Below are 25,394 nucleotides of genomic sequence, written 5' to 3' on the forward strand. Positions count from 1 at the left end.
GGAGCTGCACCAGAACCTCAGAGTGTGGCTGAAGATTATTCTGGGAACAATTCACCATCGTCCAGCCTCTAACTCTTCTGATTACATCAATGCAGACTAGAAATGCATTCTGTACTGCATTCAGAAGGGTATAAAGATCTCTCTCCCTGTTCTCCTCTTCAGATATCTGAGAGATTCAGTCAGAGAAACCAGAAACAATATGAAGCCCAGATCCTACATTCCTCTGGGAAGATTGTTATCTGACGTCTTCATTGAGCATGGACTAGTAGATGAGCTGGAAAAGACCAAGCTGATGGATGATCTGGCAATAGATGTGGGGAAGCCTCTGAATGCCAGAAACCTCAAGAGTATGGGGATAATAAAGAAAATTCAAGTCAGGCCAACTCTGGATATATCCTGGGATAGCTTGAAAGATCAGAGGAAGATGCCTCATGGCCTTGCCAGATTCTTCAAGAATGAACCCAGAGATGTTGTTGCTATCTATCTTCAGCGTCTGCTGGATGAAGGTGTTGACGTATCTGATTTCAGCCTCGATGACTGTCTGGATTCTGAAGAAGATTTCGTCAGATACAAGAGAGGTCTTTCTGAAAAGAAGGTAGCATCTCAGGCAAAGAAGGCCAGACTCGGAGAAACTTCTGGAAGCAAATCTTCAGCGCCTCTGAATATCTCAACTGGTAAGTCTGTTCCTCCTGTTACCTCTGAATTTATGATGGCTTCCTCTAACCCTCTCTCCTCTCAACCCATTTATACCACCTCTGATATTTCACCCTCAATCACCAGAACCTCCCAACCTACACCAGTTCTAAATATAGCCCGCACCTTCATACCTCCCTCTAAACCTGCACAAACTCACCAAAGCACTTCATCTTCATCATCCTCAATGCCAGAATCACCACCTTATGTTTCTGTCTCTTCTGACCCTGCATTTTCTGATCCTGAATCCCCAACCATAGCCACACTTTATGCTCATAGACTTGCTTCACAACAAACACAAACACAATCTGAAGTAACTTCACCTCCACCACAACAAACAACCACCATACCTTCTGAAAACCAACCCTCTGACCATCCCACTTCTGATATCACCCCACCAAACATCTCCGCTGCACCTAAAGCAGAATCTGAACCCTTAGACTTAAACCCTCTTTACGCTTCACCTCAATCTTCTGAACCTCAACCTGAACCAGAAACTGAACCAGAACCTCTCACTTTAAATCTCAGCCCTCCAAACTCTCCACCTCACACCTCTGAACCAGAACCTGAACCTGAGCTTTCTAAACCTACCCTTAAGGAAGCCATCTTTATGATTGCAGAGGCTTCAGCTCAAAAGGTTGATTCTCTGGTCACTAACTCTGAAATCAGTGATGATCCTGAATCTGTAAGGACACACTGGAACAGAGTCATTGGCTGGATGACATCTGAGTCCTTTAGGCTGAAGAGCATATCTGAACAAGTCAGAAATGACTACATCAGAAATGCTGAGGCAAGACTCCAGGAGAGACTTGCCAGAGAGGCTGAAGCCAGAAGGCTAGAGGAAGAGAGAATTGCAAGAGAAGCAGAAGAAGCAAGAAGGCTAGAAGAGGAAAGAATTGCTAAGGAAGCTGAAATCCTAAGGCAAAAGGAAGCTGAAGCCAAGGCTCTGGCGGATGCAGAAGCTCAAGCTGCTGCAGAAGCTGAAGCTCAGCAGGCTCTGACTCTGGGGGAGTCCTCTTCAGTGATCCCTATGGTTCTTCAGACTCTGAAAGAACTCAAGCAAGATCAGAATGAACTCCGGGCCAGAATGGACAAGCAAGATACTGTCAACAACAACATCCAGAATATGCTTGCAATGCTGCTTCAGAGAATGCCTCCGCCTCCGAACCCTTAGGCACTTTGGATTTATTTTGCTTGCCTATTTTTTTTGCTTCTGTCTTCTTTTGAATCTGATGTTTTTTCTTGTTCCTTTTGAATCTGATGTTTTGTTTGTTGCCTTTGTGCTTCTATCTATGAATTTCAAGTTTTTCTCTTTATTTATTTTCTCTTTACTTTTTTACTATGTCTTTTTGATTCTGACAAAAAGGGGGAGAAGTAATTATTAGCTCTGATGAAAATATTGTCTAAAACCTTAAGCATTCTGCAACATATTTTTCATATAAATAAAATTATCTAACTTGGACTTAAGAAATTGCAGAGAACTTCAGAAACCTCCTTACTTAAGAAACTCTGGTAAGAACTTCTGAACTCCCTAGCATTATCTCAGGGGGAGCTTCTGTCTATCTGATCTAATTTTATTCATGTTTCATCTGCTAATTTAAGTTGTTTTGTCATCATCAAAAGGGGGAGATTGTAAGAACAAAAATTGTTCTACAACAGATTCCTTGATTTTGATGATAACAAAGGATGAAACCAAAAATGGCACCCTAACGAAAAGTTTCTAAGTGTGCAGGGTTCTAAAGAAAGAAGTAAGAAATCTGATGATGTCATCAGATAGAGTATCAGATCAGAAGCATATTATCAAATGATCAGAAGCTCTGAAGTAGAAACAAGCTCAAGAAAGTCTAACTCTGAACTAAACAACAAGTATCAGAAGCATCTGAACAAGAAGTAAGTCCTAGAACCTCTGACTCTGAACAACGCTATCTGAAGAATCTATTTAGATCAACATCAGAAGCAAGATTCCAAGGTTCTCCAGAAACACAAATACTCTGATTATGGATTTGCTAATCATGAAAGAGTAACGTTGAAGACAAGTAAAGATTTTCAAATGGATTTCCTAATTGAGAAAGAGACGTTAATCTCCAATCTCAATAAAGAAAATACTACTTGTGGTAAGTAGTCATTTCAAGAAGAAAAAGTCATCCTGCATTAGCTAATTATGTGATGGCGTAACTTCATCTCAATATCCACCAGTTTCAACTACTACTTCAACTGATCTATATAAAGGATTGAAAATCAATTTTCAGTAACACATATACGAGGAAAAATCATACTGAAACATCAACAAGAAAAACACTCTTGCTCTCTATCTCACGAAGCTTTTGCTTATTACGTGAAAAACTCTTGTTCTTAATTTTGTAATACTTGCTTTCTTAGAAGCACTCTAGTTTACATAAATCCTTCTTCTATTGTTTGTTGATTTCCTCAAGTGACTCTGTGTAGTCTGTATACTTGAGAGGGCTAAGAGATTTTTATCTTAGACGTTGTTTGTAATCTTTCAAGATTAGTGGATTAAGTCCTTGTTGAAGGCGAAATCACCTTGGTCGGGTGGACTGGAGTAGCTTTGTGTTATAAACGAACCAGTATAAAATCATTGTGTGATTTTCATTTTGAAAAGCGCTTATTTTTCCAAACAATTCAAACCCCCCCTTTCTTGTTTTTCTCACCTTCACATTCATGATCAACATACTTCGTGGCTTGAACGGAGCGTTGGTAGAACTTGAGGTAGTTGCTTCTTTGGGGTTCGCCGGCTTCTCCGTTTCGGAATATGATGGTTGAAAGGTCGGGAGTGCCTCTTTCTTGACGGGCCATCGATGAGTTGTATGAAACTTTTGGTGTTGGTGGGTGAGGTGGGATATTTGTGAGTTACACGCTTGAAGAAGATGTGAAGAATTTAATAGATGAAGATCAGAATGTAAGAGAGTGATAATTTGTGAGGAAAAAGGGAGAAAGAGCGCCTGCATTTATAGGCGAGCTCTCTGGAATTCGTGACGGTCGTCACAGGGGTGTGACGATCGTCACGCGCAACGGATGCGTAACGGTCGTCTACAACGGTCATATGATTGTAACGGTCACTTTCATGTGTGTGACTGTCGTGGCAGATCCGTGACGGTCGTCACATCTGTGAGACGGGCGTCACCCTATAGTGACGGTCGTCACACGCTGAATTTCAAAAAAATTCTCTAACATAGGTTGCAGCAGAGTTTGATAACAGTATAAATAATAGCTAAGCAATTTTAATTTTTAACAACATAAATGCAGAAATAAATAAATGGATGAAATAAGCATAATTAAATGGATAGCAATTGAATTAACAAATTGAAATTAAATGTAACATAGGAAAAAGATTGTAGCGATAACATAGCAAACAAAAGCAATAGAACAAAAGTAATGAAATAAATGAATTCAATAGAACAAAAGTAATAAAATCAATAAATATGCTCCCTCCCCACACAAAACAAAGCAGTGTCCTCATTGCTCAGTGCGAGTAGGAGAAATCAGTGGTCAGTATTATTAGCCACGTTTTTGTCCCAATGCGGCGACAGCTTCGTTCAGATAATGAAACTACTCAACGGCTATATCCATCAGGCCTAGGACATCAAAGTGTATGAGCTTTATCTCTTCTTTCACAATGGTGATGTCAGCTTGGAAAGCATTCAGACGGGTGATGAGCATGGCATGATTATCAGCACAAGATGGAGGGACCGGTTCAACAATGTTATAATAGTTAGGAGGTGTCTCAGGGTCAGATTCTTCCTTACGGATAGGGTCATTGACACACTCATATTTAGGTGGGGTCGCAGGAGGTGAAGGTGGATCGATAGGGTGTTCCTCTAAGTCGTAGAGCCAGTTATCTCGGTTGTGAACACTCATTTTCTCATGGTTAGGCAAGGTGAATAGTCGAACCACTTCATTATTGATTAGATAATCAAAGGTATCTGTTCCAATGTTTCCTGTGATTCTGCGGTCAAAGCAAAATTCGATATCCATTGGACGGATGTTTCCAAAAGGTACAAGCTCATAAAGTGGGCGCACAAGTCCTATGGCGTCTGCTATCATGGTTACTAGGCCACCTATGATTATCGGGGTACGGTTATTCTTAGCAAGGTGTACAAATCTTTCCATCATGAATGTTACTATATTGACGTGTCGACCTTTATCGACACAAAGCAGGATGAAGACTTCATCGTGGGACACTAAGGTGTTATTCTCTTCCTTACCAAATAAGGTGTGGGCTAGTATTTTATGAAAGTATCGGATAACAGGGTTATGGATATTTTGTGAGTGCATCTCATTTGGGTTTGGGTTGGATTCTCCGGATATGCAACCCTAGAAGTCATCGAGGTCAATGTCATCGATAAGGTCCTCCTGGCGTGTAGTAAAAATGAAAGGGCCACTAGGGAATCCTAAGAGGTCAGCAAGGTCTCGACGGGTGTAGGTGAAGTCCATGCTAAATAACCTAAAGGATATCAACCCTTTGTTAAGTCTGTAACCATGCTCAGGGATGTATACAAGGGAGCTCAGGAATTCTAAGGTTAGTTCACGGTACGTGACAAACCGTCTCTTAATGGCTGCATTCTCCCACCCAAGCTGGTTAAACATATATAGGATGTTATCTCGGATGCCTAATTTATCCATGGTTGGTCCATCATAATATATGGTCAATGCCATATCCTTCCGGGCTAGATAATCATACCGCCTGCATTGAACTCTACCTTTGAAAACTGTCTCTGGTTGTTGCATGATGAAAGTAATTAGTTAGTAATTTTCCTGTTTGTCAGTATCCAATATGTCTAAGTTAGTTACTAGAAACAACAAGAGTGATTGCAAAGAATCAAGAAGAGGGGAGCAAACAAAATAAAGAGGAAAATCAAAGAAGGGAAAATAGAATGTAAGAAAAATAACGAAAAGAAAAAAGGTGGGTTGTCTCCCACCAAGCACTTTGTTTAATGTCACAAGTTCGACAGTAGTGTCGCGTTGTACTAGGTTTGGGGTTGAGCGGGCAGCTCTATGAGTCTGAGACTGTTCGAATAGTCTCTGTTTTCTATATTGTGATAATGCTTTAGTCGCTGCCCGTTTACTATGAAAGGGTCACTATTTCTACCTTTTATTTCTATCGCGCCACTAGTGAGAACCTTGGTGATCTCGAAAGGGCCAGACCACCGAGATTTGAGTTTTCCTGGAAAAAGTTTAAGTCTTGAATTAAATAGCAGCACTATGTCGCCGACTTTAAACTCCTTCCTAGAAATGTGTTTGTCATGCCATCTTTTGGTTCGTTCTTTAGATCCTGGCATTCTCATAAGTGTCCAATCTCAGCTCTTCTAATTCGTGGATGTCCAGAATCCGTTTCTCGCCTGCGGAAGTGTAGTTTATGTTAAGGGTTTTAATTGCCCAATACGCTTTATATTCCAATTCTACAGGGAGGTGGCATGATTTACCATAAACTAGTTTGAAGGGTGTGGTTCCTATCGGGGTTTTGTAAGCCGTCCTGTAGGCCCACAAAGCTTCGTTTAGTTTGGATGACCAGTCTTTTCTGGATATTCCTACAGTCTTCTCAAGAATTTGTTTTATTTCTCGATTCGAGACTTCGACTTGCCCGCTAGTTTATGGATGATACGGTGTTGCTACACGGTGTCGGACTCCATACTTCAGAAGGAGTTTTCCAAATATATTCGATATGAAGTGGGAGCCACTGTCACTGACTACTAATTTTGGCACACCGAATCTGGGAAAGATAATGTTTTTGAATAACTTGATCACTACTCGTGTGTCATTTGTTGGAGAGGCTACAGCCTCGATCCATTTTGAGACATAGTCGACAGCAACGAGTATGTATTTATTACCAAAAGAAGCTGGGAACGGTCCCATGAAGTCAATCCCCCATACGTCAAAAACTTCGACTTCTAAGATTCCTGTTTGTGGCATTTCATCGCGTCTTGAGATGTTGCCAGTGCGTTGGCACCGGTCGCATTTTATAACTGCGTTATGGATGTCTTTCCATAGAGTAGGCCAAAATAGGCCGGATTACAGGATCTTAGTGAAGGTCTTTGAGGTACTTGCATGCCCTCCATAGGGGGAGAAATGGCAATTAGAGATTATATCATCGATTTCATCCTCAGGAACACATCGACGGAAAATACCGTCGGTCCCTCTTTTGAAAAGAAGAGGTTCATCCTAGTAATACTGCTTTAGGTCATGAAAGAACTTTTTCTTTTGTTGATCAGATAGGTCCGGTGGAAGTACCCCGACGGCTAGGTTGTTGACAAAGTCAGCGTACCATGGCAGAGTTGCATTCGCGTGTACTTCTTCCATGGATTCTTCTATTTCTGTATCGTTTAATGTCAGTTCAGACATATCACTTTCCATTTGGGATATGAGTCGTTCGTAAGGGAAATCATCATTAATTGGGATTTGTTCAGGCTTGTTCCCTTCGATACGAGATAAGTGGTCTGCTACTACGTTTTCAGTACCTTTCTTATCTTTTATTTCTAAATCAAATTCTTGTAAGAGCAGGATCCATCTTAAAAGTCTTGGTTTGGCATCCTTCTTACTTAACAAATATCGAATAGCGGCGTGGTCGGTATAGATGATAATTTTTGCCCCTACCAGGTAGGAACGAAATTTGTCCAAAGCGAACACGACAACTAGAAGTTCTTTTTCAGTGGTGGCGTAGTTCATTTGGGCAGGATCAAGCGTTCTACTCGCATAGTAAATAGCATGAAGCTTCTTATCCTTCCTTTGTCCTAGTACTGCGTCTACTACGTAATCACTCGCATCGCACATGATTTCAAATGCTAATCTCCAGTCAGGTGGTTGCATTATGGGTGCGGTGATTAAAGATGTTTTCAGTTGGTTGAACACTGTTAAGCATTTTTCATCGAATATGAAGTCAGCGTCTTTCATTAATAATCATGTAAGTGGCTTGGTTATTTTTGAGAAATCTTTAATAAAACGTCGGTAGAAACTGGCGTGTCCTAGAAAGCTTCTTATTTCTCGAACGGTTTTCGGAGGTTGAAGGTTCTCTATAATTTCAATTTTAGCTTTGTCCACTTCAATTCCTCTGTCAGATACCACGTGACCTAATACAATTCCTTCTTGAACCATGAAATGGCATTTCTCCCAGTTTAAAACGAGGTTTACTTTCACGCATCTTTCGAGTACCATTTCGAGGTTAGATAGACATTCTTCAAAACTCTGCCCGCAAATGGAAAATCGTCCATAAAGACTTCCATGATGTCGTCTATAAAATCGGCGAAGATTGCCATCACGCGTCTTTGAAATGTTGCGGGAGCGTTACATAGGCCAAATGGAATTCGTCGGTAGGCGAATGTACCATAAGGGCATGTGAAGTTAGTCTTTTCTTGGTCGTCAGGATGGATTGGGATTTGAAAGAATCCTAAATAACCGTCTAGATAGCAGAAGTGAGAATGCTTAGCCAATCGTTCAAGCATTTGATTAATGAAAGGTAGAGGGAAATGATCTTTCCGAGTGGCTTTGTTTAGTTTTCTATAGTCAATGCACATTCTACTTTCGGTCACAACTCTTTGTGCTATGGACTCGCCCTTCTCATTCTTAACAACTGTAACACCTCCTTTCTTGGGTACTACATGAACGGGGCTAACCCATTGACTATCGGAGATCGGGTATATGATTCCAGCGTCTAGAAGTTTCTTTACTTCATCCTTGACTACGGTACTTAGGATTGGGTTGATCCTTCTCTGGTGTTCTCTAGAGGTTTTACAATCTTCCTCCAGCATAATGCGATGCATACAGCTAGAAGGACTTATTCCTTTAAGATCGACGATGTTATATCCTAACGCTGTTGGATATTTTCTTAGGATATCTAGTAATTTCTCAATTTCCATCTGTCTTAAGTCAGCGTTGACTATTACTGGTCTTTTCAGTTCAGTGTCTAGGAATTCATATCTTAGGTTCTTTGGTAGTGTTTTTAGTTCCAAGTTAGGTTTCTTTGGGCATGGCATGTGGTCGGGTGAAAGTGCTAAGCATTCGCTTAGACTTTCGTTTTGGTATGGTTCATGCCAATTATTGTCTTCAAGGATTGGAGGGATTTGGATTTTCATTATTTCAGAGTATGTGGTTTCTTCCATCTCCGTCTCTCTAACGCATTCGTCTATGACATCAAGCAGATAGCAGGTGTCGTCTATAGCTGGCGCTTGTAAGAATTGGGTTAAGATGAATTCAACCTTTTCCTCTCCAACTTCGAATGTCAGCTTACCTCTCTTTACGTTTATTATTGATCTTGCGGTAGCCAAGAATGGCCTTCCTAGTATGATAGGTGTACTGGCATCTTCTTTGATGTCCATGATTATGAAATCGGTAGGAATGTAAAATTTTCCTACACAAACTGGGACATTCTCTAGTATACCGACAGGATATTTGATTGAGCGGTCAGCTAATTGAACAGACATCTTGGTCTGTCTTAATTCTCCCATACTGAGCCTTTTGCAGATGGTTAAGGGAATTACACTAATGATGGCTCCTAGATCGCATAGAGCTTTGTCTATGACGAATTTTCCAATGACTCAGGGTATGGAGAAACTACCTGGGTCCTTTAGTTTGGGAGGCATGTTATTCTGGATTATGGCGCTACACTCGGCAGTAAGTGTAACTGTTTCGTCATCCTCGATCTTTTTCTTATTGGATAGGATTTCCTTAAGAAATTTGGCATAGGAGGGCATTTGTGTGATGGCTTCTGTAAAGGGTATCGTAATGTTTAGTTGCTTCAGAAGCTCAACAAATTTCCTAAATTGACTCGCAGTTTTAGAACTTTTGAGTCTTTGAGGATACGGAATGGGTGGTTTATAAGGAGGTGGAGGCACATAAGGTTTCTCTTTATCTTCGGCCTCCTGGGTATTATCTTTTGTTTCCTTTGGTTCATTCACCTGCTCAGTTGAGGTTTTATCTGGTTTTTGGTACATGGCAGGGTTTTGGAGTCTTGGATCTACGGGTCCGTCTGTAACACCCCAATAAAAAAATAAGATAATTATTTGATTTAAATTAATATTATATTTATTAATTTAATTAAATAATTGGAATTATTGGATTATTATTATTATTATTATTATTGGAATAATAATTATTTGGAAAATATATAAGATGGAATTAAGGAAAAGAGTCTCATTTGGTAAAAAGAGTTTTACGTGAAACAGAGAAGCGGCTGAAAAGTGGAAAGTGGAGAAAAGGCAAAGAGGAAGAGCAAGGGCAAAGGTTGGAGAAGAGAAAAGCTTGGAGCTTAGAGATTGCCGGATTAACTCAGGTAAGGGGGGTTTATCGTCGTTTAATGGGTATTATGGGTTAGCATGTAATGGGTAGTGATAAGCCGTTGAATTGACCCTAATTGGGATTTTGGAATGCTGAAAAGTTGTGATGGATAAGTTGTGTTAAAACTGGAATTGAACCTGTATTTGAGTGTGTTGTAAATTCCCGAACGTAGAGCTTTTTACGGAATTGGAATCGGAGGTCCGGAAGTCCTCCAACAGCGGAAAATGCGGAGAATTCTGCATTCTGCTTTGTGTTAGCGCAGGAACTGCTGTTTTGTCTGCGTTAACCGGTTAACACTGTTGCGAATTGTGAAATTAGTACTGTTTTGCCTGCGTTAACCGGTTAACCCAGGGCGTTAACCGGTTAACACTGTTAAGTTTTGGGCAGTAAGTGTGTTTGTGATGCGTTAACCGGTTAACCCAGGGCGTTAACCGGTTAACACTGTTGAAAAGTGAGAAAATTGACATTTTAATGTTGTGTACATAATTGATGTTTGGCCTATAGTGGCGTATGATGTAATAGGGATTAATTCCCGCTATTTTGAGCAGTATAGGTATTAGTAGAGTGTGCTAATACTGTGGTTAATTAATTGACACGATATGATGTTTTGATACATGTGTTGATGATGTTTGATGGTATGCATAATGTTGTGAATGTACCTGTTATGTATGCAATTGTGAATGGACTGTTGTATGGATTAGAGTGTGAGCATATGTCCATTGTGGATTTTGTTGTTGATGTTGTATTGCTAAATGATTAGCATGCATATTGTGGCCTTTATGGTGGTAGCTAATTCCCATGGTGAGGAATTAGTGATGTTAGTCATTTGGACTGTTTGATGTTTGCATGCTAGGTGAATTAGCGTGCATAGCATGGCCCTTGGGGTGGTAGCTAATTCCCATGGTGAGGAATTAGTGATGTGAGTCACTAGGTCTCAAATGAGTGGGACTAGTGAGCTTGGTAGCCGTACCTGGATTTGGTCGGTGAAGTTGAACTATATGTTCACGAATAGTCGGTACCGCATGCATGGAGTCTCATTGCATAATATATGTGTAGTGTATAATATGAATGGATGTATTCCAATGTTATACGTGTGTTGTGTTGGCATTGAGCATGAGTATGAATTGTGTGGATATTGAGTATGATATTTGAGTGGATGTGCCGTTACTGAATGTGTGATACGATTAGGGCGATTAATGTGTTAAATTACTTAACATGACATTATATTCTATAATGCTTATTATATCGATTGAGGAACTCACCCTTACAACTATTTTTCAGGTAACGAGCAGTGATTGAGTAGAAGCTAATGCTTGGAGTCTAGTGTAGTCTCCTTAGGGGGTCATGCTCTGATAGATGTAACATCGGGAGGGAACATTTTAATGGTGTTGTTGATGTTGTTGAACCAGTTTACATGTAGTATGTTACATGTTTTGAATGGTCGATTTGATCTCTATCCGCTGCGTATTGTGCAATGCTTTATGTTCTGAATTAAATAATGAGCATGACTAAATATTATGATGAATGGTGTGAAATAATTGTGTGACACCCTTGATTGCATATTACTCTGATTGATATGTTGTTATTTTAATTAAATATTTGGGGTTTTTTAGAAGGGTGTTACATTAGTGGTATCAGAGCATAGTCGGTCGAGTCGAGTCGTAATTATTCTGTTTCCCTGTACGGGATAGGTGTTGTGTAACCCTATCAGTACTTATTGTTTTAGCTTGTTGGGTTTTCAGAATAGAGATGGCTGGAAGAGGTAGAGATGATGCTGCGATTGCTGAGGCTCTGGGTATGCTAGCTGGAGTACTTGGAGGAAATCCGAATGTTGTGGGAATGGGAGCTGCTCGTCAACTGAGTGAGTTCCAGAAGAACAATCCTCCAATGTTCAAGGGAGCATACGATCCAGATGGTGCTCAGAAGTGGTTGAAGGAGATCGAGAGGATCTTCCGAGTGACTGAGTGTGCCGATAACCAGAAGGTCAGGTTCGGTACGCATATGCTGTCGGAAGAGGCTGATGATTGGTGGGTTGCTACCCGCACTGAGTTGGAAACCGCTGGGAATGCTGAGATCACTTGGGCTGTGTTCAGAGAGAGATTCCTGAGGAAGTACTTTCCAGAGGATGTCAGAGGAAAGAAAGAGATAGAGTTCTTGGAATTGAAGCAGGGCAATCAGTCTGTTATTGAGTATGTTGCTAAGTTCACAGAGCTGTCGAAGTATTACACTCCCTATAATGAGGCTGCTGGAGAATTTTCAAAATGTGTGAAGTTTGAGAACGGGTTACGTCCTGAGTTCAAGCAGGCTATTGGGTATCAGCGGATTAGAGTGTTTTCTGATTTGGTTGACTGTTGCAGGATTTTTGAACAGGATACCAAGGCCAGAGCAGAGAGCTATCAGCAAAGGGTTGATAGGAAAGGCAAGAATCAGAATGATCGTGGGAAACCGTATGCAGCTGGCAAAGGTTTCCAGAAGCAGAGTGGGATGAAGAGGCCTAGTGGGGGAGACTCTAGTGCTCCTGCTAAGTGTTATAGATGTGGTCAGGCTGGACATCGTTTCCATGAGTGTACCAGTGCTGAGAAGAAGTGTTTCAAGTGTGGCAAAGGTGGTCATTTGGCTACAGAGTGCCGGTTGAAGACTCTGACTTGCTTCAACTGTGGAGAGGTGGGTCATATCAGTCCACAATGTCCTAAGCCGAAGAAAGAGAACCAGTCGGGAGGCAAGGTCTTTGCTTTATCGGGTTCTGAGACTTCTGCAGATGATCGTTTGATCCGAGGTACGTGTTATATTAATGGCTTTCCTCTTGTAGCTATTATTGACACAGGTGCGACTCATTCCTTTATATCTTTGAATTGTGCTGTGAAACTTGAGTTAGAGATATCTGAGATGCGTGGTAGTATGGTGATTGATACTCCTGCGAAGGGTTCAGTGACTACTACTTCAGTTTGTTTGAATTGTCCTTTGAGTATTTTTGGTAGAGACTTTGGGATAGACCTTGTGTGTCTTCCCCTAGTGCAGATTGATGTTATCTTAGGTATGAACTGGTTGGTGTTTAACCGAGTTTCTATCAACTGTTTTGATAAGACTGTGATAATTCCTGAGATTGAGGAAGGAAAGAGTTTGTTTCTATCTGCAAGGCAGGTGAATGAGGAAGTAGTAGGTGGGGCAGAGTTGTTTATGCTGTTAGCGACTTTGGAGGCTAAAGATAAACTGGTGATTGGCGATCTAGCCGTGGTGTGTGATTTTCCTGATGTGTTTCCTGAAGAAGTGAATGAATTGCCGCCAGAGCGTGAAGTTGAATTCTCGATTGATTTGGTACCTGGTACTAGACCGATATCGATGGCTCCGTACCGTATGTCTGCTGTTGAGCTAACTGAATTGAAGAGTCAGTTGGAAGATCTGTTGGATAAGAAATTTATTCGTCCGAGTGTGTCACCGTGGGGTGCACCAGTGTTGTTGGTTAAGAAGAAAGAAGGTACTATGAGGTTGTGTGTGGACTACAAGCAACTGAATAAAGTGACGATCAAGAATCGGTATCCTTTGCCGAGGATTGATGATTTGATGGATCAGTTGGTTGGTGCGAGTGTGTTCAGCAAGATAGATTTGAGATCTGGGTATCATCAGATACGTGTGAAAACTGAGGATATTCAGAAGACTGCCTTCAGAACAAGGTATGGACATTATGAGTATTCTGTAATGCCTTTTGGTGTGACTAATGCGCCTGGAGTATTTATGGAGTATATGAATAGGATTTTCCATCCGTACCTAGATAAGTTTGTTGTGGTGTTTATTGATGACATATTGGTGTATTCGAAATCTGAAGAAGAGCATGCTGAGCATTTGAGAGTGGTTTTAGAAGTTCTACGAGAAAAGAAGTTATTTGCTAAACTCTCTAAATGTGAATTTTGGTTAGAAGAGGTCAGTTTTCTTGGTCATGTGATTTCAAGAGGTGGTGTTGCTGTTGATCCTTCTAAGATAGAAGCGGTATCTAAGTGGGAAGCTCCTAAGTCTGTTGCTGAGATTCGAAGTTTCCTTGGATTGGCTGGTTACTATAGGAAATTCATTGAGGGATTTTCTAAGTTGGCGTTACCGTTGACGATGTTGACTAGAAAGGGGCAAGCGTTTGTGTGGGACTCAAAATGTGAAGAAGGTTTCCAAGAGTTAAAGAGAAGATTGACTACTGCTCCTATTCTGATATTACCGAGTTCGTCGGAATCTTTTGAGGTTTACTGTGATGCTTCATTGTTGGGTTTGGGAGGTGTGTTGATGCAGAATAAGCAGGTTATAGCTTATGCTTCGAGACAACTGAGGATTCATGAAAGGAACTATCCGACACACGATTTAGAGTTGGCAGCTGTGGTTTTTGTCCTGAAGTTGTGGAGGCATTACTTGTATGGGTCAAGATTTGAGGTTTTCAGTGACCATAAGAGTTTAAAGTATTTGTTTGATCAGAAAGAGCTGAATATGAGACAGAGGAGATGGTTGGAGTTTCTGAAGGATTATGACTTTGGTTTGAATTACCATCCGGGTAAAGCAAACGTAGTGGCTGATGCATTGAGTCGGAAATCATTGCATATGTCTATGTTGATGGTTAAGGAATTGGATTTGATTGAGCAGTTTAGAGACTTGAGTTTGGTGTGTGAGAGTACTCACAATAGTGTTAAATTGGGAATGTTGAAGTTAACGAGTGGTATTCTGGATGAGATTAGAGAGGGTCAGAAATCAGATATGCTTTTGGTTGATAAGTTGACTCTAGTGAATCAAGGTCAAGGTGGTGAATTCAGAGTTGATGAGAATGGTGTTTTGAGATTTGGTAATCGGGTGTGTATTCCGGATGTTGCCGAACTTAAGAAGAGCATTCTTGAGGAAGGACATCGTAGTGGCCTGAGTATTCATCCTGGAGCTACGAAGATGTATCATGATTTGAAGAAGTTATTTTGGTGGCCGGGAATGAAAAGAGAAATTGCGAGTTTTGTTTATTCCTGTTTGACTTGTCAGAAGTCAAAGATTGAGCATCAGAAGCCGTCTGGGCTAATGCAACCGTTGGCTATTCCAGAGTGGAAGTGGGATAGTATCAGTATGGATTTTGTTTCTGGTTTACCGAGGATAAGTAGGAATTTTGAAGCTATTTGGGTGATTGTTGATAGATTGACGAAATCGGCTCATTTCATCCCGATCAGAATGGATTATCCGTTAGAGAGATTAGCTGAGTTGTATATTGAGAAGATTGTAAGTTTGCATGGTATTCCGTCGAGTATTGTTTCGGACAGAGATCCTAGATTTACATCGAAGTTCTGGGAAGGTTTGCAGAGGGCTTTGGGAACTAAGCTGAGATTGAGTTCTGCATATCATCCGCAGACTGATGGTCAGACTGAGAGGACGATTCAGTCACTAGAGGATCTTTTGAGGGCTTGTGTTTTGGAAAAAGGAGGTGTTTGGGATTGTTATTTGCCTTTGATTGAGTTTACCTACAACAATAGTTTTCATTCGAGCATTGGTATGGCACCGTTTGAAGCTTTGTATGGTAGGAGATGTCGGACACCTTTATGTTGGTATGAGTCCGGTGAGAGTGCTGTGGTTGGACCGGAGATTGTTCAACAAACTACGGAAAAGATTAAGATGATTCAGGAGAAAATGAGAATTGCTCAGAGTCGTCAGAAGAGTTATCACGACAAGAGGAGGAAGTCACTTGAGTTTCAAGAGGGAGATCATGTGTTTCTTCGTGTCACTCCGATAACTGGTGTTGGTCGAGCTTTGAAGTCGAAGAAGTTGACACCTCGATTTATTGGTCCTTATCAGATTTTGGAGAGGATAGGGGAGGTAGCCTATCGTATCGCTTTACCGCCGTCGCTTGCGAATTTGCATGAGGTTTTTCATGTGTCTCAGTTGAGGAGGTACATTCCTGATCCGTCGCATGTGGTCCAAGTAGATGATGTACAGGTGAGAGATAACCTGACTGTTGAAACATCACCTATGAGGATCGAGGATCGAGAGTTGAAGCAGTTGCGGGGTAAAGAGATTGCCTTGGTGAAGGTAGCTTGGGGAGGACCAGCAGGTGGCAATGTGACTTGGGAACTGGAGAGTCAGATGAAGGAGTCTTATCCGGAGTTATTCGCTTGAGGTATGTTTTCGAGGACGAAAACTCTTTTAGTGGGGGAGAGTTGTAACACCCCAATAAAAAAATAAGATAATTATTTGATTTAAACTAATATTATATTTATTAATTTAATTAAATAATTGGAATTATTGGATTATTATTATTATTATTATTATTGGAATAATAATTATTTGGAAAATATATAAGATGGAATTAAGGAAAAGAGTCTCATTTGGTAAAAAGAGTTTTACGTGAAACAGAGAAGCGGCTGAAAAGTGGAAAGTGGAGAAAAGGCAAAGAGGAAGAGCAAGGGCAAAGGTTGGAGAAGAGAAAAGCTTGGAGCTTAGAGATTGCCGGATTAACTCAGGTAAGGGGGGTTTATCGTCGTTTAATGGGTATTATGGGTTAGCATGTAATGGGTAGTGATAAGCCGTTGAATTGACCCTAATTGGGATTTTGGAATGCTGAAAAGTTGTGATGGATAAGTTGTGTTAAAACTGGAATTGAACCTGTATTTGAGTGTGTTGTAAATTCCCGAACGTAGAGCTTTTTACGGAATTGGAATCGGAGGTCCGGAAGTCCTCCAACGGCGGAAAATGCGGAGAATTCTGCATTCTACTTTGTGTTAGCGCAGGAACTGCTGTTTTGTCTGCGTTAACCGGTTAACCCAGGGTGTTAACCGGTTAACACTGTTGCGAATTGTGAAATTAGTACTGTTTTGCCTGCGTTAACCGGTTAACCCAGGGCGTTAACCGGTTAACACTGTTAAGTTTTGGGCAGTAAGTGTGTTTGTGCTGCGTTAACCGGTTAACCCAGGGCGTTAACCGGTTAACACTGTTGAAAAGTGAGAAAATTGACATTTTAATGTTGTGTACATAATTGATGTTTGGCCTATAGTGGCGTATGATATAATAGGGATTAATTCCCGCTATTTTGAGCAGTATATGTATTAGTAGAGTGTGCTAATACTGTGGTTAATTAATTGACACGATATGATGTTTTGATACATGTGTTGATGATGTTTGATGGTATGCATAATGTTGTGAATGTACCTGTTATGTATGCAATTGTGAATGGACTGTTGTATGGCTTAGAGTGTGAGCATATGTCCATTGTGGATTTTGTTGTTGATGTTGTATTGCTAAATGATTAGCATGCATATTGTGGCCTTTATGGTGGTAGCTAATTCCCATGGTGAGGAATTAGTGATGTTAGTCATTTGGACTGTTTGATGTTTGCATGCTAGGTGAATTAGCGTGCATAGCATGGCCCTTGGGGTGGTAGCTAATTCCCATGGTGAGGAATTAGTGATGTGAGTCACTAGGTCTCAAATGAGTGGGTACCGCATGCATGGAGTCTCATTGCATAATATATGTGTAGTGTATAATATGAATGGATGTATTCCAATGTTATACGTGTGTTGTGTTGGCATTGAGCATGAGTATGAATTGTGTGGATATTGAGTATGGTATTTGAGTGGATGTGCCGTTACTGAATGTGTGATACGATTAGGGCGATTAATGTGTTAAATTACTTAACATGACATTATATTCTATAATGCTTATTATATCGATTGAGGAACTCACCCTTACAACTATTTTTCAGGTAACGAGCAGTGATTGAGTAGAAGCTAATGCTTGGAGTCTAGTGTAGTCTCCTTAGGGGGTCATGCTCTGATAGATGTAACATCGGGAGGGAACATTTTAATGGTGTTGTTGATGTTGTTGAACCAGTTTACATGTAGTATGTTACATGTTTTGAATGATCGATTTGATCTCTATCCGTTGCGTATTGTGCAATGCTTTATGTTCTGAATTAAATAATGAGCATGACTAAATATTATGATGAATGGTGTGAAATAATTGTGTGACACCCTTGATTGCATATTACTCTGATTGATATGTTGTTATTTTAATTAAATATTTGGGGTTTTTTAGAAGGGTGTTACACCGTCTACTTCTTTTCCACTCCTCAGTATAACGGCATTTGCATGTCCCTTTGGATTAGGTTGCGGCTGTCCAGGAAATGTCCCAGCTGGAGCGGCTGTAGATGCTTGGTGTTGAGCCACTTGTGAAATCTGTGTTTCAAGCATTTTATTGTGGGTGGCTAAGGCGTCTACTTTATTCGCTAGTTGTTTAAGTTGCTCGCTAGTATGTATGTTTTGGTTCAAGAAGTCCTTGTTTGTTTGAGCTTGGGTAGCTATGAAGCTTTCCATCATCAATTAGAGATTTGACTTCCTAGGCATGTTAGGAGCATTATTAGCTGGCTTTTGATATCCAGGCGGAACAGCTGGTGCTTGGCCAGGTGCATACAGGGCATTGTTATTCTTAAACGAGAAATTAGGATGGTTTTTCCAACCTGGGTTGTAGGATTTTGAATAGGGATTTCCTTGTGTGTAGTTCACTTGATTGGTTGGGACTCCTGCTAATATTTGACATTCTTGTGCAGTGTGTCCAGGGTTTCCACATAGCTCACAGTTTGGAGTTACAGCAGCTATGGTGGCAGCGGGTGGTATGGTCAAGTTATCTAATTTTTGGACAAGGGAATCTACCTTTGCATGAACATGGTCAAGGCTACTGATTTCGTACATTCCACCCTTCGTCTGGGACTTTTCCACTGGAGTTCGTTCACCTCCCCATTGGCAATGGTTTTGGGCTATGTTTTCAATGAGTTGATAGCCTTCGGTGTATGGCTTATCCATAAGTGCACCGCCCGCGCAGCGTCTATTGTAAGTCTTGTGTTATATAGAAGCCCATTATAAAATGTGTGAATGATCACCCAGTCTTCTAGACCGTGATGTGGACATATCCTCATCATGTCCTTGTATCTCTCTCACGCTTCGTAGAGAGATTCCACGTCTTTTTTTCGAAATCCGTTGATTTGAGCTCTCAGCATAGCAGTTTTGCTCGGCGGAAAGTATCAGGATAAGAAGACGTTCTTCAGTTCTTACCATGTTGTAACGGAGTTAGAGGGCAAGGATTGCAACCAAGCCCAAGCTCTGTCTCTTAGTGAGAAAGGAAAGAGGCGCAGTCTTATCGCATCTTGAGATACACCATTCGCCTTTACAGTATCGGCGTACTGCACAAACTTGGTCAGGTGTTCATTAGGATCTTCCGTAGGATTTCCAGCAAATTGATGTTGTTGGACGGCTGATAATAGTGAGGGTTTCAGCTCGAAATCGTTTCGATTTATGGCGGGGGCAGCAATGATGTTGTGAGGTTCTTGTTGAGACGGGGTAGCGTAGAATTTAAGAGGACGATTATGGGGTCCTTCTTCAGCCATGTTTGGTTTTTCTTCTGATTTAGGAGGAAAGGAGATATCGGGAATACCGTACTTTTGTTGATATTCGTGTATTCGGCGTCTCAGGTATAAGAAACACTCTAATTCAGGGATTGGTGGTGCTAAGTTATCGCCTTGTGAGCGAGTACTTGGCATACAATCAGGGAAAGAAGGGAGAGAAGATTAGTTTTATTTTTACCTTAGTCTATACCGTGCAACAAAAGAATCGCACTATTTGACTAAAACAGATCCCCGGCAATGGCACCAAAAACTTGATGGTTCGTCTGGCTATACATAAAATATAGTCTGTCGGGTACTTGACTGCAAGTGCACAGTCCAGTCACTTTAGTTTTAAAAGATATCGATCCCACAGGGACCTATGGTCAAACTAGTGTTACTAACGTCACTATGTTTAGCTAAGGGAATTGATTAGTAGAAGTTCGGGGGTAATATAGTAAATCTAAGGGGAATTTTTGGTTTTAAGAAAGAATAAATGGAAGGAATCAGTATGCAACGCATTAATTGTCAGGGATTCGATAAGTCACCAATGAATATTTTAAATGCCAAATATCTCTCAGTAGAAAATGTTTATTTAAAAGACTTTATCTCACACTCTCGTGGTTGTTGATTCGACCTATAATTTTAAGTCAGAATGTACGCTCTCGCTGTCCCATTTGAAGTCAACATTACTTTTTGAAAATAAATAAGTTCTAATTGCTTTTAAAGTGCTCTCGCTGTTTTTAAACTCAATGCCTAATTTTTACTATCCAGCTCGAGCCTCACGCTCTCGCGATTGTTGGTTCTCACCTTAGTTAATTTCCCACTCTCGTAACAAAACCGTATTAAATAGCTTTTCACGCTCTTGTGATAAAGTTAATTAAATTTAGATTAAAAACTTCAGCCTAAAAGGTTATTTGAGAAAAAGGGTTTTCACCGGTTATTATTAAATCCCATCAAATTAAGTTGCTACATACCGATACCGGTAGTTTAGCCGGACATATTAATTAAAGTAAACGCAAGGCATAAACAGATCAACATTGCGGCAAACATACTTATAATAATAAATGGACAATAATAATAATAATTCAAAAAAAAACCTGGAGATCAAAGTACACAGGTTAGCGATTCTTGGAGTACTTGAGCAGTCCTCCACAAGTCGGTAGGCTTTGCTTCTTCGATACAAATTACTACTAAAATTAAATAAAGTGTAGTAGTTCCCCAGTGTAGGAAACTACTACTATTGCTAACTGGAAAACTAACTGGAAAAAGGGAAACTATAAAAAGAATGGCGAATACAATAAGGCAGCGGAAACAAGGTTGCTGGAAAGAAAGAAAAAATGCTGAAAGCTAGAAAGCTGAAAGTTAAATTGCAGAGCGTAAATCTCAAAGTAGGCGTCCTCAATTTTTCCCATTTAAGTCCTTTATATAGTGTCCATTAGGTCTTGGTAGTTGAGAAAATCAAGGAAGACTTGGTCTTGAGTGAGGAATCCGTGGGAATAAGTTTGTTGAGGAAATTTAGGCACGTATGGGTGTTGTGGCTGACTGTTTCAAAGCGCACTTTGTGGCCGCGTGACGCTCGTCATGGGCCTGTGAAGGTCGTCACAATCTGGGTCGTGACGAGCTTCATGAATGTGTGGCGGTCATCACATCAGCAAAATCTGCATGATCTGTTTTTCTGGTTTTTCTGTGCTTTTTCACCTGTTTCTTCTTCTTTTTCTTCCTTTTCTTCATTTGGCTCTTTAGTGCGTGGAGATTCAAATACCTACAAAGACAACACGAATACTTGCGTAATAATCGGGATATTAATCGAAATGGTATGATCTTTGAGTGTAAATTAAGGCAATTATCTGATGTGTTTTCGCGTTATCAATTTCATGGGTCATTTCCCATCTTCTTTTGGAAAAAAATACATACTCGTTGCTGTTGAGTACGTATCAAAATGGATCGAGGCAGTAACCTCTCCCACTAACGATACACGAGTAGTGATTACACATTTTAAAAATCAAATCTTCCCTAGATTCGGTGTACCAAGACTCGTGATCAGCGATGGAGGTTCGCACTTTATTTCCAAAATCTTCGAAAGATTGTTGCTAAAATATGGAGTCCGACACCGTGTAGCAACGCCATATCACCCTCAAACGAGTGGGTAAGTTGAAGTCTCCAATAGATAGATAAAACAAATTTTGGAAAAAATTGTTGCAACCTGTAGCGGTAAATTCATGACCATTAAGCTATGGATAAACGTAACGTCAATAAAACCAGAGTCGCCACTGCGCTTTTATTGTTTCCAAAGGAAAAGAGAAAAGTACGAACAAAACTCAAATATAAAAAGTTTTCAAATCAAAACTAATAAAATGCCAGAGATTATAGGTAAGGGGGTTGGTTACACAGAGGGAAGGTGTTAGCATCCAAAGTGTCTTAGGTACTCCTAGGGAGCCCTTTTTTATGTGTGGATATGTTTTTGGTATAAAAGATGTTTGCACTAAATAGAGCGTAGGGATGAGAAAATAATTCATTAATTATATTTTGTGTTTGACAAGACCTTCGGACTTATGCCTACGTACCAACATAAAATGAGGAATCAAAACCTCGTAGTTCGTGGTATCAATTTCAAAGTGAGTGAATTGCTTTTAACAAAAATTTAAATTTAAAAGAGGCACAAGGTGGCCTAAAAAGAGTTTGAATGAATGTTAATTCTTTTTGTCTTTTGAAATTTTAAGTCAATATGGTTAGATTCATTTACAAGTTTGATTTTAAGAAAAGAGTTTTAAAATGCAATGGCATAAGGCCGAAGTTTCTAATTTGCAATAAAGTCTAAGTTTAGAAATCACAAGCAAAAAAGATTTTAAAAAGGGGGGGAGAGATTTGAAATTTAATAAGTGGGAGGAGATGAAGAGACTAATCCTAAGCAAAAATTAAAAGTTAAGAGTTGAAAAGATCTGACCAATGGGATGGAATCCAATAGACAAGAATGTCATATAGAAACCCACTTTTCCTTTGGACTTTAAAATCAAGCAATATCAATAAGCAAGCAAGATGAAGAACAAGGCATCAAATAAAGATAGCCACATCCAAGCTAGAAACTTCCTAATTTTCCCCATGTATCAGATGGAATACTCCTTGAATGGCTCAGGATAAGGCATTAGACACAGGTTCAAAGTAACATTTGTATCAAGACCATGTTGCAGATGAACTCAAGTGGATCCCAATACTTGCATCAGATGAAAGCTCACTTCACAATGACTTGGTTTCAGAAATGTTGGCATTGGCCAAGTCTTTTTGCATAGGGAATGCTGCCTAATTCTAAGTCCAAAGCTAAGATCAAATCCAACAGTCCACACAAACATTTTTTAGGGGTTTTTGTTGTTTATTAAGTATTTTACGGTCCTAAGACCACAAACACAAACAAGATACACAAATAAGTATATACAATCACAATATATGGCTCAAATGAGAAAAGTGAAAATGACATAAACATAAATAAGTTACATGATATGTATAATGACAAATGATAAATGGCTTGAATTTAAAGTGCATAAGGTAAATGACTTGAAATTAAAAAGTTAGTCAAATGTTAGTTGATTAGAAGTTAGTGGAGTTTTTCTTTTCAATTGTTTAAGTCATTCTTTGGAGAACACTCGACCCTCTATTCACAAGTGTCGCATCACGCGAAAAACCGGCGGGAAAAGAAGAACAACAGAGCCGCCACCGTGCGTTATTTATCCCAAAAGAGGGAAAGGAAACGCTCGAAGTAAACCTGGAAAGAACATGGTCTCGCGACCAAAGAGGATGGGTTCGGGAGTCGGTTATGCGAAGGGAAGGTATTAGCACCCCTACGCATCCGTAGTACTCTACGGGATCCACGCACACTAGAAAGGAAATTGGTTGCTAAACACTGCTCAAATATTCACACACGCACTGGCTGAAAGAAAGGAAAGAGACTGACTGAAACTGAACTCGGCAGGATGTCGCATCCTGGGCCTACTTAGTCTATCAGGCATAGACATCAGAGTCGAAGTAGTTCGGACTGGGGAGACGACACATGCTCGCTAGGATATCGCATCCTATGCATACGTATCTTCTCGGACGAGAGAAGGATCAGAGCATTCGTAGCTCGGCTGACACGCGCACAAACAAACACAAATAGGCAAACGTGGAGCCCGACTGCCAATCACTGGACTTATGTCAGCATCCGAACCTAAACACACACAAGAAGGCAAACATGGAGCCTGAATGCCAATTGCTGGACTTACATCAGCATCCGAACCAAACACACGCACACTGGAACCCAAATGCCACTCGATGGACTTACATCAGCTTCCAAGCACACAACAACACAACAGGTTGCTAGGGAGTCGGGGACTCAGCCTATAACTGTCAAACACACACAAAAGAAAGAAAAGGCGCCCGGAGAGATCAGCTCAATCTCCTGCCTACATACTTCATCTGGTATGAAGATCAGGGCGATGTAGTTCCCCTACGCAGGGATAAAGGACTAGCCTAACCAGATAACAGAGGGAGACACAACTCTAGGGAGACTACGACTCGAGCCTAGATGTTGTCATGCAAGATTGTCCCTAAGTTATGGTTTCTAGCTAAATGGCACAAGGGCCAACCTATCCTAAGCATGGCTCACACAGGAAGCAAGCCACACATACTTAACTTGCACAGGAAGCAAGTCAAACAATCCTATCTTGCACAGGAAGCAAGTCAAACAATCCTACAAGCACAGATAGCACACGCTATACACAAACAAGTGGCTCAAACAAGGGTTAGGTTTTAGTCAAGGGGTCATATCAACCTCAACAAACAAACCTCTGGAATGGGGTGAATATGCTCTTAACCTTGCCATTGAGGGGCTAAGGTGAAGCAGATGAAAGGATGAAGTGAGGATGAGACCTCACAGCTCTTATCCCTGGCCTGGGAGAGCTTAAGACAAGAATGTGTGGGTTCAGAAAGTGGGAACCCTTCTACACATTTAAAACTGACTCAACTGTACAATTGTACAAGATCTTGGGTTTGTATATGCAATGCATCAACACAGTGGTGTGAGCAAGGCAGATGACACACTGAATAGTGGGGGATAGATTGCATATCCCTACCTTCCACCAATTGCCTCTTCACTTAGGAGGACTTTGACTCTATGCAGGGACAAAAGTAAACATCCACAAACATTGCCTCTTAAGGAGGACTTCAGACAGTTGCCTGGCCAAGTAACAGGCCAGGTCTTCCAGACTACATGGAGTAAAAGAGACATACCTCAATGCAAATTGCTTATACAAGCAAAGCAAAGCAAAAATTTCACAAAGAACTAAGCAACTAAAGCACCTGAAACAGTCAAGCAGAGGTTAGTATGCAACTTCAAACAAAACAAACAGAAACAGACAACAACAGTCCATTAAAGGCACATGGATGTGCAAGGCACAAGGCTTAAGGCATGTGAGCCAAGCCACCTACAAAACAAGGAGGTTAGACAACAATATTCAAGCAAGCTCAGTCAAAAGAATTGGTCTCAATGGCCATTTGATGGTCAACCTGAAATCACAAACTCAAAGGTGAGTAACAGGACCACTAGGGCTAGCCTAGGGTCAAAAGTGAATGAGAAAGTCAAAACAGCAAAGGGCAAGCATCCAAAATCATGTTCAAACAAATAGGAAACACAAACAATTGGATTCACACTCATATCAATCATCATTATCATTTCATGAACCATTTAGGTCAAGGTAGGGCAAACAGAAACTCATAGAAGTCAACAGAAAGACTTAACTCAAAAACAATCTAAACATTTTCCAAAAATCACCAAATAAATCATGATCAAACCTAACACATAGCATAGTAAGCATGTCAAATTTCATCCCATTTGGACAAGTGGAAGGCAGTCAATGAAAATCAGAAAGTCAAAGCCAATTTGAACATGCCCAAAGAGGTCAACCAAACATGCATCAACTTAGAAAAATCATAAGTCAAGAATGGTGTATGATAAATGAATGGGACTAAAGCCATGGCAAAGATGAGGATGTCTAGTTATCTCATGCAAAAT

At 40.5% G+C, this 25,394-nt stretch overlaps 1 non-coding gene across 1 annotated transcript; it reads left to right on the plus strand.

The window, feature by feature from the left end:
* The first annotated feature begins 18,863 nt into the window (after window positions 1-18,863).
* Window positions 18,864-18,970, plus strand: LOC127133970 (small nucleolar RNA R71). Its single transcript, XR_007807759.1, has one exon. It is a non-coding gene; the product is annotated as a small nucleolar RNA R71 (small nucleolar RNA).
* The last annotated feature ends 6,424 nt before the right edge of the window (window positions 18,971-25,394 follow it).

Source organism: Lathyrus oleraceus, chromosome 3 (assembly GCF_024323335.1).
Source record: "Lathyrus oleraceus cultivar Zhongwan6 chromosome 3, CAAS_Psat_ZW6_1.0, whole genome shotgun sequence".
Lineage (NCBI taxonomy): Eukaryota > Viridiplantae > Streptophyta > Magnoliopsida > Fabales > Fabaceae > Lathyrus > Lathyrus oleraceus.